This window comes from Oncorhynchus clarkii, chromosome 25, assembly GCF_045791955.1.
Source record: "Oncorhynchus clarkii lewisi isolate Uvic-CL-2024 chromosome 25, UVic_Ocla_1.0, whole genome shotgun sequence".
Taxonomy (NCBI): Eukaryota; Metazoa; Chordata; class Actinopteri; order Salmoniformes; family Salmonidae; genus Oncorhynchus; species Oncorhynchus clarkii.
This window is the reverse complement of record NC_092171.1, coordinates 142,435-163,073: the sequence shown is the minus strand read 5'-3', so window position 1 is coordinate 163,073 and position 20,639 is coordinate 142,435. Positions and strand designations below refer to the sequence as shown.

Below are 20,639 nucleotides of genomic sequence, written 5' to 3'. Positions count from 1 at the left end.
AGTTTTGTTTTTGCGTCTTTCACTTTCGGTTTTGTACACCAGCTTCAAACAGCTGAAAATATATATTTTTGGTTATGGAAAATATTTTTCACAGCGGTTTAGATTGTGCAGAGAATCATTGTACTATAACTGTTTGTTTTTACAAACTGAAATTATGCGAGCTATTCTTATTTTAGCAACCAGAAAATGGCGGTAGCGATTTCTGCATATTTAGCACCTTTTAAGTAACCTTCTGTCTTATGTAACCAAACATAACATATGATACTAATCTATATTGACTATGTTACGTCTAGTCTATGAATAAAGGTTAAATAAATAAAAAAGACCAGGCTGCTTACACACACCACATCATGCCCTGTCTATTGTGCTGACACAGAGGAGCGGAGATACAGATCTTTTGCGGGCGCCAACCTCTAACTCAATAATTTGAACTTTTTTGCTATTTTTATATAGGGACATAAAACTGAGGAGGCCAAAGTTTTTAAACTGAAGGGGGCTAAGCCCCCTAGTGGCGCAGGGCCCGAGCTAGTCTTTGATCATGACTCTCAGTTCCATTATATTACACATACAGTACCAGTCCAAAGTTTGGACATGCCTACTTAATTTTTTTCTACATTGTGGAATGAGAGTGAAGTCATCTAAACTATGAAATAACACATATGGAATCATGTAGTAACCAAAACAGTGTTAAACAGATCTAAATATATTTGAGATTCAAAGTATTCACCCTTTGCCTTGACAGCTTTGCACACTTTTGGCATTCTCTCAACCAGCTTCATGAGGTAGTCACTTGGAATGCATTTCAATTAACAGGTGTGCCTTGTTAAAAGTTAAACATTTGCAGAGATCATCCGTTCACCTACTCTGCGTCTCACCAAGACAAGGCGGTTGGAACCAAAAATCTGAAATTTGGACTCATCACACCAAAGGACAGATTTCCAATGGTCTAATGTCCATTGATTGTGTTTCTTGGCCCAAGCAAGTCTCTTCTTCTTATTGGTGTCCTTTTAGTAGTGGTTTCTTTGCAGCAATTTGACCACGAAGGCCTGATTTCACACAGTCTCCTCTGAACAGTTGATGTTGAGATGTGTCTGTTACTTGAACTCTGAAGTATTTATTTGGGCTGCAATTTCTGAGGCTGGTAACTCTAATCCTCTGCAGCAGAGGTAACTCTGGGTCATACGTTCCTGTGGCGGTCCTCATGACAGCCAGTTTCATCATAGTGCGTAATGGTTTTTGCGACTGTGCTTGAAGAAACTTTCAAAGTTCTTGACATTTTCCAAATTTACTGACCATTACCTAAAAGTAATGATGGACTGTTGTTTCTCTTTGCTTATTTGAGCTCTTCTTGCCATAATATGGACTTGGTCTTTTACCAAATATCTTCTGTATACCAACCCTACCTTGTCACAACACAACTGATTGGCTCAAATGCATTAAGAAGGAAAGAAATGTAACTTAAGGCACACCTGTTAATTGAAATGCATTCCAGGTGACAACCTCATGAAGCTGGTTGAGAGAATGCCAAGTGTGTGCAAAGCTGTCATCAAGGCAAAGGGTGGCTACTTTGATGAATCTCAAATGTAAAATATATTTTGATTTGTTTAACACTGTTTTGGTTACTACATGATTCCATATGTGTCATTTCATAGTTTTGATGTCTTCACTATTATTCTAAAATGTAGAAAATAGTAAACTAAAGAAAAACCCTTGAATGAGTAGGTGTCAAATCTTTTGACTGGTACTGTATATGGGTGTGCGCACACACACACACACACACACACACACACACACACACACACACACACACACACACACAGTGTACAAAACATTAAGGACACCTGCTTTTCCCATGAAATAGACTGACTAGGTGAACCCAGGTGAAAGTTATGATCCCTTATTGATGTCACTTGTTAAAACCTCTTATGGATATGGGGCAGCATTGGGAAGTTTGGATGAAAAGCGTGCCCAGAGTAAACTACCTGTTACTCAGGCCCAGAAGCTAGAATATGCATATAATTAGTAGATTTGGATAGCAAACACTCTAAAGTTTCAAAAACTGTTAAAATAATGTCTGAGTATAACAGAACTCATATGGCAGGCGAAAACCTGAGAAAAATCCATCCAGGAAGTGGGAATTATGAGGTTTGTAGTTTAAGTGAATGCCTATCGAATATCCAGTGTCTGTGGGGTCAGATTGCACTTCCTATGGTTTCCAGTAGATGTCAACAGTCTTTAGAAGTTTTTTCAGGCTTCTATTGTGAAAGGGGAAAGAATAAGACCACTCGGAGCAAGTGGCTCAGCTGAAAGCCATAAGTTGTTTATCTCGCGTGGCCGTGCGCGCGACGTTCGTTCCCTTTCTAATGAAAACAATATTGTCTGGTTGAAACATTATTGAATATTTATGATAACACCTTAAGAATTGATTCGAAACATCGTTTGACATGTTTCTACGAACTTTAATGGAACTTTTTTGACTTTGAGTCTGGACTTTGTGCTCGCGTTTTGTGCATTTGAATTACTGGACTAAACGAGCGAACAAAAATGAGGTATTTGGACATAAAGATTAACTTTATCGAACAAAACAAACATTTATTGTCTAACATGGAGACCTGGGAGTGCCATCAGATGAAGATCATCAAAGGTTAGTGATTAATTTTAACGCCATTTCTGACTTTTGTGACACCTCTTCTTGGCTGGAAAATATCTGTATGGTTTTTGTGGCTAGGCGCTGTCCTAACAATCATATGGTGTGCTTTTGCTGTAAAGCCTTTTTGAAATTGGACACTGGTTGGATTAACTTCTTGATTCTACTTGAGACGCATATGTCTCAAGTAGGCACCTGGAAATGCAAATGCGCTACGCTAAATGCTAAATGTACTCGTTTAAACTCAAACCTTGATCAAAATTCACAAGCAGGGTATTGAATTAAAGCTACACTCGTTGTGAACCTAGCCAACAAGTCAGATTTTTTAAATGCTTTTCGGCGAAAGCATGAGAAGCTATTATCTGATAGCATGCATCACCTGAAAATGCATGAATGCGACGTAAACAAAGACTCTGCTTATCCGACGCAGCACAAAACGCAGAAATAAAATATAAAACATTCATTACCTTTGACGAGCTTCTTTCTTGGCACTCCTATATGCCCCATAAACATCACTATTGGGTCTTTTTTTTCGTTTAAATCGGTCCATATATACCCAAAATAGCTTTGTATGGAAGCTGTGTCATTCAGAAAAAAACATTGTTTTTAAACGCTGCGTAATTTTTTAAAATTAAAAAAGTCGACGATAAACTTTCACAAAACACTTCGAAATCCTTTTGTAATCCAACTTTAGGTATTAGTAAACGTTTATAATCTATCAAAATGATTACAGGGCGATGTATATTCAATAGCTCCTCGTTTGCAAATCAATGGCTGCCCATGTCCACATTAACAACATCCGGGTGAAGACTGGAAGAAACGGATGCCAGATAGATGGATTTTCCAACAATTAATTCAATTGAAAATGACGACAATGGCGACATCGTGTGGAATTTGTATGAATTGCATGCAGGTCGATATTAAATTCTGTCCTCTTTTAACAACTCATGGAAGTGACTTATGGAAATTATTTTTAGCTTTCAGAGAGCAGTTTTTCTTGCGTTTTTCAATGAAACACACGATCTGTTATAGTCACAGCCGTGATTTAACCAGTTTTAGAAACTTCAGAGTGTTTTCTATCCACACATACTAATCATATGCATATACTATATTCCTGGCATGAGTAGCAGGACGCTGAAAAGTTGCGTGATTTTTAACAGAATTTTCGAAAAAGGAGGGGGTAGGAGTAAGAGGTTTTAACAAGAATTGTATCTTTTAAAATGGTGTATAATACTTGTATGTTTGAGGAATTTTAATTCTGAGATTTCTGTTGTTTTGAATTTGGCGCCCTGCAATTTCACTGGTTGTTGGCCAGGTGTTCCGCTAGCGGAATCCCCGTCCCAGAAAGATTAAATCCATTAGATCAGTGTAGATGAAGGGGAGGAGACAGGTTAAATACGTATTTTTAAGCCTTGAGCCAATTGAGACATGGATTGTGTATGTTTGCCATTTAGAGGAATGGGCAAGATAAAATATTTAACTGCCTTTGAATGGGGTGTGGTAGTAGGTGTCAGGTGCACTGGTTTGTGTCAAGAATTAATGCTGCTGGGTTTTTCCACACTCAATAGTTTCCCTCCTGTGTGTATCAAGAATGGTCCACCACCCAAAGGATATCCAGCCAGTCAACATGGGCCCGCATCCCTGTGGGACACCTTGTAAAACCCATGCCCTGACAAATTGAGGCTGTTTTGAGGGAAAATATAGCAACTCAATATTAGGAAGGTGTCCTTAATGTGTTGTACACTCAGTGTTTATGGGGGTAATGATGTATGGCAGTCAGATGTTTTAGTTACGATTACAGCTGTCTGATGGGTGTTAATGGCTAGATGGGTAATGTTAAGCGTGGCACACATAAACATTTACTTTGCGATACTTCCTCAATTCCCGACATGGAAGACGTTTTGTCTTCTAAACTTCCATGTCTAGTTGTTGGGGGTTTGTTGGAATTTAGGAATGTAGAAGTAATCCAACAGTATGTACGCGGTCATCTTGCCTATTTTAAATCTTCTCTCATTGATCGAGATGGGTGAGTGTCATGACATGTAGCACTTTGGGCTGGACATCCACCTGTCTCAATGAATGAGAGAAGATTTGAAATGGACAAGATGGCGGCGTACACATTGTTGGATTACTTGGGGCGGCAGGGTAGCCTAGTGGTTAGAGCGTTGGACTAGTAACCGGAAGGTTGCAAGTTCAAACCCCCGAGCTGACAAGGTACAAATCTGTCGTTCTGCCCCTGAACAGGCAGTTAACCCACTGTTCCCAGGCCGTCATTGAAAATAAGAATTTGTTCTTAACTGACTTGCCTGGTTAAATAAAGGTAAAATAAAATAAAAATAAAAAACTTCATGGAGCAAAAAAAGTATATATATTTTTAACAGAGCATCAAACAAACTCCCTGCATTTGGACATGGCAGTTTAGAAGACTTGTTCCCTTCCAAGTTGGAATTGAGGAAGGATCACCAAATAAAGGTTGATGGAAAATTCAATGTGCTAGTCTTAACATTACCTACCTAATAACGCCTATCAGCCAGCTGGAACAGTAATAATGGTCTGACTGGGCATATATATGTGTTGTTGTCCTCCAATGAAGCCTGCAGGTACATGGTGGAGGTGTTAGTCTGTCAATGGGCTGGAACTGGATGTCATCATCGATGAGTCTTTGATCACAACCACTAACATAATGTACACAATTCTCAATACAATCAGTTGTGAATTATGTCAATGATGTACTCCTCTTTTCTCCTGGACGGTGACCTCCAGTATGATTGAGCTGGCTGTGGTGGAGACTACTGTGCAGCACTCCAGCCAGTCGTGATGAAACCATGTAAGTTGAGCAAGGTGTCAGTCTCACAAGAACCAATTTCACATACATTCACTTGTCACCCCCCATATTTTCCTTGTCAATGTGAAATATAATTATTTTCAGAGATAACGTCTTCAACATCATTGGCCCTTTTGATGTGCCAAGATATATCTAGAGTACGGAGAGGAAGAAGTTTGTACCGTAAGTATAAATGTGTGGGTTGACTTCGTCTGCATGGGTCATGGTCCTATGGTCCAAATATTATACCAAATACACTCTAGAATAAATGTTATTTCTAATGAAACCACCATATCAAGACATCCCTCAGTGAAGCTGTTGTTTGTTCTTCCCCCAGCCTTACCATGACCACCCACTCTGCTCCATGTCTCTGTGGCTCAGCGAGGGACAAGGCAGAGTTCTTCAGGGAACGCTACACACTCCTACAGCAGGTCAGTTCGCTCCATTTTTTTGGCCTTTGAATGAATCCTATATTGCTGGTCTTTGATATACAAAAAAGTCCCCTGACACGCTGCTCTCTGTGAGGTTGTTGTAAGAGAATGTGTTCCAAATCCACTTGCCAAATAAATGTAAAGTAAGTACATGATAGTGAAATGTGTACCATGATCCACATTGACACTTAGGCCATCGGCATGAGCTCTTCACCCCACCTGTAATAGAGGCAGGGCCGCTGCAGAAGAAAGCAGGAACACATTTCAGGTAATAACTCTGTTATAACTTAAAGACACACTTTACGTGTTTAATCGATTTTACATAAGCTATGAGGACATTTTCCAGACTTTCCTCAAGTGTTGTGAATGGATTGCCCTGATCTTGATCTGTGCTTGTTTTCAGCTTAAGACTGTTGAAGCACTTTTAGGTAGTACGGCTAAGCTACGAGAGATCATTGTCTTGGGGATGGTCACACACGCTAAAGAGGTGAGCAGCTAAAATCATGTTAAGGACTTTGAATTGGAAAATATAGTAATATCTGCAATACAAATGAATGAATATACACTACCGTTCAAAAGTTTGGGGTCACTTAGAAATGTCCTTGTTTTTGAAAGAAAAGCAAAAAAATGTATCCATTAAAATAACATCAAATTGATCAGAAATACAGTGTAGACATTGTTAATAGTAAATGACTATTGTAGCTGGAAACAGCAGATTTCTTTGAATGGAATATCTACAGTGGGGAGAACAAGTATTTGATACACTGCCGGTTTTCCTACTTACAAAGCATGTAGAGGTCTGTAATTTTGATCATAGGTATACTTCAACTGTGAGAGACGGAATCTAAAACAAAAATCCAGAAAATCACATTGTATGATTTTAAGTAATTCATTTGCATTTTTTTGCATGCATGTATTTGATACATCAGAAAAGCAGAACTTAATATTTGGTACAGAAACCTTTGTTTGCAATTACAGAGATCATACGTTTCCTGTAGACCAGGTTTGTGCACGCTGCAGCAGTGTATCAAATACTTGTTCTCCCCATTGTACAGAGGCCCATTTATCAGCATCCATCACTCCTGTGTTCCAATGGCACGTTGTGTTAACTAATCCAAGTTTATCATTTTAAAAGGATAAATGATCATTAGAAAACCCTTTTGCAATTATGTTAGTACAGCTGAAAAATGTTGTCCTGATTAAAGAAGCAATAAAACGGGCCTTTAGACTAGTTGAGTATCTTTAGCATTAGCATTTGAGGGTTCGATTACAGGCTCAAAATGGCCAGAAACAAAGAATCTTCTTCTGAAACTCGTCAGTCTATTCATGTTCTGAGAAATGAAGGTTATTCCATGCGAAAAATTGGCAAGAAACTGAAGATCTCGTACAACGCTGTGTACTACTCCCCTCACAGCTCAAACTGGCTCTAACCAGAATAGAAAGAGGAGGCCCCAGTGCACAACTGAGCAAAAGGACAAGTACATTAGTGTCTAGATTGAGAAGCAGACACCTCAAGTCCTCAACTGGCAGCTTCATTTAAATAGTACCCGCAAAATAACAGTCTCAACGTCAACAGTGAAAAGGAGACTCTTGCATGCTGGCCTTCGAGGCTGTGGGGATCTTTTTCAGCGGCAGGGACTGGGAGACTAATCAGGATCGAGGGAAAGATTAATGGAGCAGACACACAAACAGATCCTTGATGAAAAACATGCTCCAGAGCGCTCAGGACCTCAGACTGGGGCGAAGATTCACCTTCCAACAGGACAATGACCCTAGGCACATAGCCAAGACAACGCAGGAGTGGCTTCGGGACATGTCTCTGAATGTCCTTGAGTGGCCCAGCCAGAGCTCGGACTTGAACCCGATTGAACATTTTTGGAGAGACCTGAAAATAGCTGTGCAGCGACGCTCCCCATCCAACCTGACAGAGCTTGAGGATCTGCAGAGAAGAATGGGAGAAACTCCCCAAATATAGGTGTGCCATCGAACCAGGAACTGGAATCGAACCAAGGACTGTAGTGACGCCACTTTCACTGAGATGCAGTGCCTTTGACCGCTGTGCCACTCGGGAGCCAATTATGGGGTATTGTCTGTAGATTGAGAGAAAAAAATATATTTACTCCATTTTAGAATAAGGCTGTAACGTAACAAAGTGTGGAAAAAGTCAAGAGGTCTGAATACTACACACAATCAGAGCGTTTGTTGCTATGTTTGTTGTTGAAACCTGTCGAATGCTATTTTCTTATTATTAAGAATTATTTCTTATTCCTATTTTTATATACTTTCAGTTTTATTTTGAATCCTGTGACTTTTGGGCTAAATTGGGCTAAATTGTGAGCACCGTGAGTGCTGGGATCCTGCCAGATTTTTATTTATTTTTAACCTTTATTTAACCAGGCAAGACAAATTCTTATTTTCCATGACGGCCTAGGAACAGTGGGTTAAGGGGCAGAACAACAGATTTGTACCATGTCAGCTCGGGGGTTTGAACTTGCAACCTTCCGGTTACTAGTCCAACGCTCTAACCACTAGGCTACCCTGCCGCCCCAGATTCTGTAGAGGGGGAGAGACGTGAAATCCCAGCTAGCCTAGCTGGCTCGGCGGTCTCAAATGGAGGCCGCCATTGAACGTTTCCAACGTTGCAGGAGCTGCGTTTACTTTGTTTTGTTCCGGGAAAATGTTGACTTTCAATGTAGTAACTGCTTGCTTGCAGAGGACTACAAGAGTGAAGTAGCTACTCTTAGCAAGCAAGTTACAAACCTACATAAGCTACTGGGGAACCCACGGCCACCTTTTTTCTTCCACACCAGTAGCTGGACACCGCTCTGGTCTGGTGGAAGTTTCACCGCCGTGTCGGCTCTCCACAGCCGACTGACCGGTGCTAAGGAGTGGGCCATCCCTGAAGGGGTCTCCCCCTTCCCTGGAGAACGGAGCTGATCTCGACCCAACCAACCAGCCATGGAGGTATGTCACTCGCCGTGGAAATCGAAGAAGGCGTCCTCTGGCAACGGGGGTCTCCATGGAGATGTTGAGCCCGGAACTGACACAGACCAGAAACGGCTTTGCCTTCGTCCATGGTGGCTTCCCAATCAAGATCAGATCCGGAGGTACCTGCGTCTTCGTCCTCGGCTCTGTCTCCCTCTCCGGTGTCTTCTACCTCGGGTTCACCAGACCGTGAGGCTGCTGAGAGACCGGCCCATTCAACATCACCAGCTGTCATCATAGGCAGCTCTATGGTGAGAAACATCTCGGTCCCCTTGGCAAAAACCCTGTGCTACCCAGGAGCACGAGTACAGGACATAACAAGGCTGCTTCCGACTGTTCTACCACAGATGCCGGGAGCTGACACTGTCGTAGTCCATGTGTTGCTCAAACGACATTAGGAGGACTAGCTCGGAACATTTGAAAATTGATTTTAAAGAACTGATTTTAGCATTAAAAGACAAAAAAAAAACAGCCAATAATTTCAGGTCCAGTACCATCGTTGGGCCGTGGGTGTGAAACTCATTTCAAGGCTGCTTTGAAACAGTGACTGGTAAATTATCCAAGACCAGCTCAGTTAATCCCTACCATTGTGACAATGAGTCGCCATAATGCTGCATCAAATGTACATGATCTTAGGGGCATTGACAAACACAATGTAAGTAATTTAATTATACCCCTAATTGCACCGAATACATCTGTTTATCCTATAGCTATTGTAAGCCGTAATCATGAGCCTATAATCCAGAGTTACACTGTTAGCACTGAGGCGGTGTGCAATAGTAGTAAGACCACTTTATGCTGCTCATCCTGCACTATCAGCTCCAATGTAAATAACATGAGTAAGTCTACCTCTGATAACGACTTACGGAGGTGGTCCCTGCACAGGGACAGCTCAGCGGAAATTTCAGAGCGCCACCTAAGTACTCGAGTATAGTACTCAATAAATCTCAAACTTTCATAAAAATACACATGCAAGGTACTGAATTAAAGCTACACTCGTTGTGAATCTAGCCACCAAGTCAGATTTGTAAAATGCTTTTCGGCGAAAGCATGAGAAGCTATTATCTGATAGCATGCACCCCCCCAAAATACCAGCACGACACGTAAACAACAGATTTTGCGGTAGCCGGCGCTACCCAAAACGCAGAAATAAAATATAAAACATTCATTACCTTGGACGAGCTTCTTTGTTGGCACTCCTATATGTCCCATAAACATCACAATTGGGTCTTTTTCCCGATTAAATCCGTCATTGTATACCCAAAATGTCATTTGCTGAAGGCCAGTCTGATGCTGCAAAAAGCCCATTTACAAGACGCAACGTCACTTTTTAAAATTACAAAAGTCGCCTATAAACTTTTACAAATCACTTCAAACGACTTTTCTAAACCAACTTTAGGTATTAATAAACGTTAATGATGTATCAAATTGATCACGGGGCGATCTGTATTCGATAGCAGCAAGTCTGGAAATCATCGTCCATTTTTTCAGTTTCACAACATACTGTGGTGCGCCTCAAGAAAGGAGGGGTCTATTCGTGTTGTAACCAAGGACAAATGAGTCAGAAATTGACAGCAATGGCGACATCGTGTGGAAGCTGTAGGCGTTTACATATATTTTCTGTCGCCTTAAATAATACATTGAATGGCGGACAAAATTTTTTGGGGTGTTTTTGGTAAACAGTTTTACCAGGGACTTTTACTCCTAAAAACGTTCTGTTATAGCCACAGACCCGATTTAACCAGTTTTAGAGACTTCAGAGTGTTTTCTATACACACATACTTATCATATGCATATACTATATTCCTGGCATGAGTAGCAGGACTTTGAAATGTTGCGCGATTTTTTACAAAAAGCTGCGAAAATTTGCATCATCCATAACAGGATAAGCTTCCCAGTAAAGCATTAAAAACAGTCAAGCAATCCAGAAAAGTGCTAAAAATAGCCCATATTAACATATGTAGCCTAAGAAACAAGGTCTATGAAGTCAATAACTTGCTTGTAACAGATGACATTCATATTCTGAAACTCACTTAGATCATACCTTTGATGATACAGTGGTAGCAATACATGGTTATAACATCTACTGAAAAGACAAATGCCAACGGAGGCGGTGTTGCGGTCTATATTCAGAACCACATTCCTGTAAAGCTTAGAGACGATCGGTTAAATACTGTTGAAGTAATATGGCTACAGGTTCATCTGCCTCACCTAAAGCCCATTCTTGTGGGAAGCTGCTACAGACCACCAAGTGCTAACAGTCAGTATCTGGATAATATGTGTGAAATGCTTGATAATGGATGCGATATCAACAGTGAAGTATATTTTCTGGGTGATTTTAAATATTGGCTGGCCATCATCAAGCTACCCACTCAGGAAAAAGCTTCAAACTGTAATCGCACTGATTACAGTTTGAAGCTTTTTCCTGAGTGGGTAGCTTGATGATGGCCAGCCAATATTTAAAATATTGTCAGTCAGGTTGTCAGTCAACCTACCAGGGTAGTTACAAACAGCACAGGAATTAAATCATCAACATGCATTGATCACATTTTTACTGACGCTGCAGATATTTGCTTTAAAGCAGTATCCAAATCCGTAGGATGTAGTGATCACAATATAATAGCCATATCTAGGAAAACCAAAGTGCCAAAGGCTGGGCCTAATATAGTGTATAAGAGGTCAATCAAGAAGTTTTGTAGTGATTCCTATGTTGATGATGTAAAGAATATTTGCTGGTCTGTGTGTAATGAGTGTAATGAGAAGCAACCAGACGCTGCACTTGACGAATTTATGAAACTACTTATTCCAGTTACTAATAAGCATGCACCCATTAAGAAAATGACTGTAAAAACTGTTAAATCCCCTTGGATAGATGAGGAATAGAAAGAGTGTATGGTTGAGAGGGATGAGGCAAAAGGTATGGCAATTGATGTACGAAGGGCTATATAAATACATTTGATTTGATTTGCAGCCCAACTGATTGGCAAACATACTGCAAATTAAGAAATCATGTGACTAAAATAAATTAAAAGAAAAATAAACTACACCATGAAACGAAGATGAATGATAGTAAAAAGCTTTGCGGTACTTTAAATACACATTTTGGGGAAAAAGCCAACTCGGCTCCTTCATTCTTTGAATCAGATTCATCACAAAGCCCACTGATATCGCAAACTACTTTAACCTGTTGGATCTCTAGGGGCGCTATTTCATTTTTGGATAAAAAACGTTCCCGTTTTAAGCGCGATATTTTGTCACGAAAAGATGCTCGACTATGCATATTATTGACAGTTTTTGAAAGAAAACACTCTGAAGTTTCAGAATCTGCAAAGATATTGTCTGTAAGTGCCCCAGAACTCATTCTACAGGCAAAACCAAGATGATGCGTCAAGCAGGAAATGAGCAGAATCTCTGAAGCTCTGTTTTCCATTGTCTCCTTATATGGCTGTGATTGCGCAAGGAATGAGCCTACACTTTCTGTCGTTTCCCCAAGGTGTTTACAGCATTGTGACGTATTTGTAGGCATATCATTGGAAGATTGACCATAAGAGACTACATTTTCCAAGTGTCCGCCTGGTGTCCTGCGTGGAATTCGGTGCGCAAACGCCAGCTGCTTGTACTTTTCCATTTGATTGAGGGGAGAAACCATGCTTCCACGAACGATATATCATTGAAGAGATATGTGAAAAACACCTTGAGGATTGATTCTAAACAACGTTTGCCATGTTTTCAGTCGATATTATGGAGTTAATTTGGAAAAAAGTTCGCGTTTTGAAGACTGAATTTTCGTTTTTTTTTTTGGTAGCCAAATGTGATGTACAAAACGGAGCTATTTCTAATACACAAAGAATCTTTTTTGGAAAAACTGAGCATCTGCTATCTAACTGAGAGTCTCCTCATTGAAAACATCCGAAGTTCTTCAAAGGTAAATGATTTTATTTGAAGGCTTTTATGTTTTTGTTGAAATCTTGCGTGCTGGATGCTAACGCTAATACTAACGCTAAATGCTACGCTAGCTAGCCACTTTTACACAAATGATTGTTTTCCTATGGTTGAGAAGCATATTTTGAAAATCTGAGTTGACAGTGTTGTTTACAAAAGGCTAAGCTTGAGAGATGGCATATTTATTTCATTTCATTTGCGATTTTCATGAATAGTTAACGTTGCGTTATGGTAATGAGCTTAGGTCTGTAAATAGAATCCCGGATCCGGGTTTGGTCGACGCAACAGGTTAATGACTTTGTCATTGGCAAGATAAGCAACGAACACTGACACAACACACGAACGAACACTGACACAACACATCCAAGTATATCGCACCAAATTATGAAAGACATGAATTGTACTTTTGAATTCTGTTAAGTCAGTGTGGAAGAGGTGAAACATTTTTTGTTATTGTCTATCAACAATGACAAGCCACCAGGGTCTGACAATCTGGATGGAAAATTACTGAGGATAATGGCAGACGATATTGCCACTCCTATTTGCCACATCTTCAGTTTAAGCCTACTAGAGAGCATGCCCCCTCAGGCCTGGAGGGAAGCTAAAGGCACTCCGCTACTCAATAATATTTAAGCCCCCTTTACTGCCTCAAATAGCCGACCAATCAGCCTTTTACCAACCCTTAGTAAACTTCTGGAAAAATTGTGTTTGACCAGATACAATGTTATTTTACAGTAAATAATTTGACAACAGAATTTCAGCATGCTTATAAGGAAGGACACTCAACAAACACAGCACTTACACAAATGACTGATGATTTGCTGAGAGAAATTGATGATAAAATGATTGTGGGGGCTGTCTTGATAGACTTCAGTGCAGCTTTTGACATCATCATAGTCTGCTGATGGTAAAACGTATGTGTTATGGCTTTATACCCCTGATATATTGTGGATAAAGAGTTACTTGTCTAACAGAACAGAGTGTGTTCTTCAATGGAAGCATCTCAAATATAATCCAGTTAGAATCAGGAATTCCCCAGGATAGCTGTTTAGGCCCCTTGCTTTTTAAACTTTTTGCTAACGTCATGCCACTGACTTTGAGTAAAGCCAGAGTTTCTATGTATGAGGATGACTCAACACTATACATGTCAGCTACTGCAGCGACTGAAATGACTGCAACACTCAACAAAGTTCTGCAGTTAGTTTCAGAGTGGGTGGCAAGGAATAAGTTAGCCCTAAATATTTCTAAAACTAAAAGCATTGTATTTGGAACAAAACACTCACTAAACCCTAAACCTCATCTAAATCTTGTAATAAATAATGTGGAAATAGAGCAAGTTGAGATGACTAAACTGCTTGAAGTAACCCTAGATTGTAACCTGTCATGGTCAAAACATATTGATGCAGTAGTAGCTAAGATTAGGGAGAAGTCTGTCTATAATAATGTGATGCTCAACAAGGCAGGTCCTACAGGTCTTGTCACACCTTGACTACTGTTCAGTCGTGTGGTCAGGTGCCACAAAAAAGGACGTGGGAAAATTGCAATTGGCTCAGAACAAGGCAGCACAGTTGGCCCTTGGAGGTACACAGAGAGCTAATATTAACAATATGCATGTCAATCTGTCCAGGCTGAAAGTGGAGGAGAGATTCACTTCATCACTACTTTTATTTAAGAGAGGTATTAACATGTTGAATGCACCGAGCTGTCTGTCTAAACTACTGGCACATAGCTCGGACACCCATGCATACCCCACAAGACATGCCACGAGGTCTCTTCACAGTCCCCAAGTCCAGAACAGACTATGGGAGACACACAGTACTACATAGAGCCATGACTACATGGAACTCTATTACACATCAAATAACTGACGCAAGCAGTAAAATTAGATATAAAAAAAACACCTTTATGTAACAGCGGGGACTGTGACGGACTGGGCCGCAGTGTCTCCCGACCCCTCCTGTCTCAGCCTCCAGTATTTATGCTGCAGTAGTTTGTGTCGGGGGACTAGGTCTGTTATATCTGGAGTATTTCTCCGGTCTTATCCGGTGTCCTGTGTGAATTGAAGTATTCTCTCTCTCTCTCTCCCTTTCTCTCTCTTTCTTTGTTTCTCTTTCTCTCTCTTTCTCTTGGGGGACCTGAGCCCTAGGACCATGCCTCAGGACTATCTGGCCTGATGACTCCTTGCTGTCCCTAGTCCACCTGGCCGTGCTGCTGCTCCAGTTTCAACTGTTCTGCCTGCAGCTATGGAACCCTGACCTGTTCACCGGACATGCTACCTATCCCAGACCTGCTGTTTTCAACTCTCTAGAGACGGTAGGAGCAGTAGAGATACTCTGAATGATCGGCTATGAAAAGCCAACTGACATTTATCCCTGAGGTGCTGACCTGTTGCACCCTCGACAACCACTGTAATTATTATCATTTGACCCCGCTGGTTATCTATGAACATTTGAACATCTTGGCCATGTTCTGTTATAATCTCCACCCGGCACAGCCAGAAGAGAACTGGCCACCCCTCATAGCCTGGTTCCTCTCTAGGTTTCTTCCTAGGTTCTGGCCTTTCTAGGGAGTTTTTCCTAGCCACCGTGCTTCTACACCTGCATTGCTTGCTGTTTGGGGTTTTAGGCTGAGTTTCTGTACAGTACTTTGTGACATCAGCTGATGTAAGAAGGGCTTTATAAATAAATTTGATTGATATGATTGAAGCAACACAAACATTGGCACAGACACACACACACACACATATGATAACATACTCACTGTACGTACACATGGATTTAGTCATGTAGATATGTGGTGGAGTAGGGGCCTGAGGGAACACAGTGTGTTGTGAAATCTGTGAATGTATTGTAATGTTTGAAATTGTATAAACTGCCTTAATTTTGTTGGACCTCAGGAAGAGCACCAGCTAATGGGGATCCATAATAAAATCAAATACAAATGGTGATAGGTAGTAATATTTGCATCATGTTAAGTTTTTAAAAATATTTTTTTCTGGGGAAATTATATCTGGAAAACCCCAGTGGTACAGTACAGCTGAACCTCTCAAAGGCAATATCATTTCATTATTGTGGTGATGAAAGGATAATGACAAAAGTGTTTGTTTACATTGTGGAACATGGCCAATTCAAGTCTGGAATATAGTCAGTTTATTGTATTTCAAAGCATGTATGTTTTCCTTAACCTTGTCCTCACCAGTTCCACAGTAGACTTTACACCGAGTCTTGATTTGTTTTGGCAGAAGGTAAAATAAATGATCATCTTCATCCACAGGAATGGACATCAGACAGGAGATGTACTATTTACTATTACATCATTGTGTTATGTAGTGAGTTAATAGTCTGTTCATCTTAGCATCCTAACAATTAGCAACCACCGACGGAGCCATCATCCACCACACGGTCAGTAGATTAGATTGCAGAATGTTGCTAATTGTGGACCTACAGTTGAAGTTGAAAATGTACATATATTTAAACTGTTTTTCACAATTCCTGACATTTAATCCTAGTAAAAATTCCCTGTCTTAGGCCAGTTGGAATCACCACTTTATTTTAAGAATGTGAAATGTCAGAATAATAGTAGAGAGAATGATTTATTTCAGCTTTTATTTCTTTCATCACATTTCCAGTGTGTCAGAAGTTTTACAAACACTCAATTAGTATTTGGTAGCATTGACTCAAAATGGTTTAACTTGGGTCATACATTTCAGGTAGCCTTCCACAAGCTTCCCACAATAAGTTGGGTGAATTTTTGCCCATTCCTCCTGACAGAGCTGGTTGTAACTGAGTCAGGTTTGTAGGCCTCCTTGCTCGCACACGCTTTTTCAGTTCAAAATGTCCTTAAGCCATTTTGCCACAACTTTGGAATTATGCTTGGGGTCATTGTCCGTTTGGAAGACTCATTTGCGACCAAACTTTAGCTTCCTGACTAATGTCTTGAGATGTTGCTTCAATATATCCACATAATTTTTCTTCCTCATGATGCCATCTATTTTGTGAAGTGCACCAGTCCCTCCTGCAGCAAAGCACCCCCACAACATGATGCTGCCACCTCCGTGCTTCACGGTTGGGATGGTTTTCTTCCGCTTACAAGCGTCCCCCTTTTTCCTCCTAACATAACGATGGTCATTATGGCCAAACAGTTCAATTTTTTGTTTTATCAGACCAGAGTACATTTCTCCAAAAAGTACAATCTTTGTCCCCATGTGCAGTTGAAAACCGTAGTCTGGTACTTTTTTATGGCGGTTTTGGAGCAGTGGCTTCTTCCTTGCTGAGCGGCCTTTCAGGTTGTGTCCATATAGGACTTGTTTTGCTGTGGATATAGATACTTTTGTACCTGTTTCCTCCAGCATCTTAACAAGCTCCTTTGCTGTTGTTTTGGGAATGATTTGCACTTTTCGCAACAAAGTACATTCATCTCTAGGAGATAGAACGCGTCTCCTTCCTGAGCGGTATGGTGGCTGTGTGGTCCCATGGTGTTTATAATTGCGTACTATTGTTTGTACAGGTGAACGTGGTACCTTCAGGCGTTTGGAAATTGCTCCCAAGGATGAACCAGACTTGTGGAGTTCTACAAAAAAAAAAAAAAAGACTGATTTCTTTTGATTTTTCCCATGATGTCAAGCAAAGAGGTACTCGGTTGGAAGGTAGGCCTTGAAATACATCCACAGGTACACCTCCAATTGACTCAGGCTAATTGACATCATTTATCAGAATCTTCTAAAGCCATGACATCATTTTCTGGAATTTTCCAAGCTGTTTAAAGGCAAAGTCAACTTACTGTATGTAAACTTCTGACCCACTGGAATTGTGATACCGTGAAATAATGTCTGTAAACAACTGTTGGAAAAATTACTTGTGTCATGCACAAAGTAGATGTCCAAACCGACTTGCCAAGACATTTGTGGAGTGGTTGAAGAACGAGTTTTAATGACTCCAACCTAAGTGTATGTAAACTTTCGACTTCAACTGTATAAGTATCGTCTTCTTGACTAATAATTCGACATAGCCTACATAATGTCTCCTCGTCTGAAAATCAGTAGGCCTACTGAGTTGGGTGCAAGTTCTTTTAAAATGTTTTGAACTGTACAGTTGGCATTACTAATAAATCCCCTTTTATAAATATTTCAAATAAAAAAACAATGAGAATGAAGTCTGGTTTGTGATGGTCTCGGCTGGATAGTGTGGAGGTGCTGGAGAAAATCCACCTCATGTTCTCAGGTTTGTCCGATAACTTCTCACTCACAGAATAAGAATTCATATGGGGGTCTTTACCAGGTTACTGTAAAGCACTTTGACAACTGTTTCTGTAAGAAGGGCTATATAAATCAAATTGTATTGATTGATTGAAGCATTTATTAAAATTGTATGGTTAATGTTGACGTTGGTCATTTTCATGTGTTTGTCCTACATTTCCATCTCAGAGATTTTGCAGTCTCCATACATCTGCTCAATATCAAATCAAACTTTATTTGTCACATGCGCCGAATACAGGTGTAGACCTTACCGTGAAACGCTTACTTACAAGCCCTTAACCAACAGTGCAGTTCAAGAAGAGTTAAGAAAAGATTGACCAAATAAACGAAAGTTAAAAATTATAAAAAGTGACACAATAAAATAACAATAATGAGGCTATTTACAGGGGGTACCGGTACCGAGTCAGTGTGCGGGGGTACACGTTAGTTGAAGTAATTTGTACATGTGGGTGTGGGTATGCATCAATAATAAACAGCGAGTAGCAGCAGTGTACAAAACCAATGGGGAGGGGGTCAATGTAAATAGTCCGGTGGCCATTTGATTAATATCTAGTTCTACTGCTCAATAGTATGGTCTGAAACAACCTTCTCATGTGTCCATTGTAGGATACGCAGATATGCCTCCCACCTGCTTCATCTTCTGCAGAAACTTCTCCCCGGCCCCCTATGGAAAAACACAAATCACTCAAAGGTAAAAAATGATTTTAAGTAAAAAAAAAAAAGTTTAATGCCCTGCTTGTGAAGGTATCATTCTGACCTAGCAAATTAGTTATGACCGAAGCATTAACACGTCGAAGTAGACACAACCGAAGTATTATTTTTTCATCCTCAAGATTCATTGAGGTCTGGTCAGAAATTCTACAGGTAATAGTTTTTCTCGGTTGTTGGTTTACTTTCCTGATAGAATCGACCCTTTCAACTGCAGAATCGCTTTGTGTTTGTCCCTGGTCCTGAAGACCCTGGTCCCAGCACAATCCTACCCAGGTGAGAGTGGAAAAACTGAGACAAGTTATTCCTCTGTTGTATTGCTCATGATTTGACTATAATCCTCTGATATTTCAATGTTTCTCAATAGACACTTTCTATAGGGTTTTTTCTGTTCTGTACTAACCATGAGGTACTCTACTTTATATAAATGCTTATGTCCTCAGGCCACGTTGGCAGACCACATCACTGAGGAGTTCAGACAGAGGGTGCCATTCTCTGTGTTCACTACGAACCCATCCAGGTGACTGAAATATTATAGTTGCTTGATTTGTTAACTTTTCCATAATTTGTTTTCTTGAACTTTATTAGCAAAGTTCTTATGATTTTTGTTCACATAATAGCTAATCTTTAGCATTGTCCAATACATTTGTCTGCATAAGGCTACATTTGCTCATTATAGCATTTTACCAATCTTGTTTTCACAGGTTACTAGATGGTTTGTTGTCTTTGTTTTGCCTCTGCAGTGGCATTTTGTAAATGTCATCTTTGACATATAACATGTGAATATACTTTTTTTTTTTTTTTTTTTTTTAACTTTTTCCAGTACTGCAGCCAGGAGATTGTTGTCATTTGAGAAGACCTGGTGAATAAGATGTGTAGAAATTGTGTCCGGCTGCCTACCAGCAATCGCCGCATTCCAAACCATGTGAGATTTAGCTCCTCAGTTATGACACAGTCAACCTCTACTACTACTACTGCCTATAGCATCTAACTTGGCTAGTAACCATGGCCTGTATTCACAAAGCATTTCAGGGTAGGGGTGATGCTCTAGAATCGTCCATAAAATTAAGATCTAAAAGGCCAAACTGATCCTAGATCAGCACTCCTACTCTGAGATGCTTCGTGAATACAGGTCCTGTAGTAATGTTATTTTGTCTTTGTTTATGCAGGATCTACACTTAACGTTACTCATTATTTTTATTAGCATTGCTCTTTACTGGCAATACGGTCACTGGAGTATTGAGAATCAATTTGGTTTTGATGTCTTAATTCTTATTTCTGATCTAAATATTATTTTGTTCACCACAGCAAACTTCAAAGTCTCTGAGGACCATAATGATAATTCTGGACTTGGATCGGCTGTAATGGTTGTGTAACATGTTTTTTGTCTTAAAAAATACTTTTGTAAAAGCCCTTTGTATTTTATTTGTACATACTGTAACATTCAGCTTGGATCACAAACTATGTTACCATATAAAAGTTCAAAGAAATACTGCTCCTATACTGTGACCAAAGCAAAACAGACAAATTGTACAAAGTATGCAAAAAAATGCATATTGTCAGTGTATAAATTCACAAAACCAATGAAATTAGACCCCAAATAAAGTTCAGGATGTAAGTCCAACTAAAAATGGTCCTAAAGTCAATCAAAAAGCAAAACAAATTGAAATCTCCCTTCAAAATGCGAAAATATGTCATCCAATAAAGGCACAAAATAATAGTCAACAGGATCAATGTCACAGGATGGTTGAGGAAGAGGAAAATCCAGCCTGGTTGAGAGTTCCTTAAAACAGCTCAATGTTCATGGCATCCTCTAAAACAGTGGTTCTTAACCTTGTTGGAGGTAAT

General features: G+C 40.0%; 1 pseudogene; it reads left to right on the top strand.

Annotated features, from left to right (window-relative positions):
* Nucleotides 1-2,604: 2,604 nt before the first annotated feature.
* On the top strand, nt 2,605-19,503 carry LOC139383257 (DNA polymerase epsilon subunit 2-like; annotated as a pseudogene).
* Nucleotides 19,504-20,639: the final 1,136 nt, after the last annotated feature.